This window comes from Tigriopus californicus, chromosome 7, assembly GCF_007210705.1.
Source record: "Tigriopus californicus strain San Diego chromosome 7, Tcal_SD_v2.1, whole genome shotgun sequence".
Lineage (NCBI taxonomy): Eukaryota > Metazoa > Arthropoda > Copepoda > Harpacticoida > Harpacticidae > Tigriopus > Tigriopus californicus.
The window spans coordinates 8,144,476-8,144,999 of record NC_081446.1 but is presented as its reverse complement, the minus strand read 5'-3'; the positions used below and the strand labels follow the sequence as shown (position 1 = coordinate 8,144,999).

General features: G+C 36.6%; 1 protein-coding gene across 1 annotated transcript in view; it reads left to right on the top strand.

Annotated features, from left to right (window-relative positions):
- Nucleotides 1-524, top strand: part of LOC131883270 (5'-3' exoribonuclease 2 homolog) — an 18,583-nt gene that overhangs the window by 1,227 nt on the left and 16,832 nt on the right. The window lies entirely within an intron of this gene.

Here is a 524-nt window from a genome sequence, read left to right as displayed (position 1 = left end):
TTTACCCTTGCCTTACATGCGTCTCGTTTTTCATTAGATAGGAATGGATTGAACCATAGCAATTTAATTTTGATTCCTTTCCAAAACAATGAGTTTCCTAGGGCCCCAGATCCAAACCAAACGCAATTGCATAATATTCTCTGATTCCGCGCGTCATATACGGCTTTAGCTACCCTTCAGGCACCCTTTACCGTACTTCAAATGTTTCAAATGCCACTTTCTACTAATTCTATTTAAGAATATTTAGTTTGAATCTTAGAACTAACTCTTCAATCACAAAAATTTACAAAAATGTGTTTGGTTTGGATCTGGTATCCATGTAAACTCAATGTTTTGGAACATAATTGAAAGTTCAAAATTTACTGCAATGGTGCTCTGACCTCACTGTTGCACTCTTTTAATCCAGGGCACTAGGATTGAGTGCAAAGAGAATGAAACTATGTAAGACCAGTTTTGAATAAGTGAAACAGGTCAAGCTGGAATTTCTCTGAAATGTTTGTAAAATGTGACAAGCACCACCCACT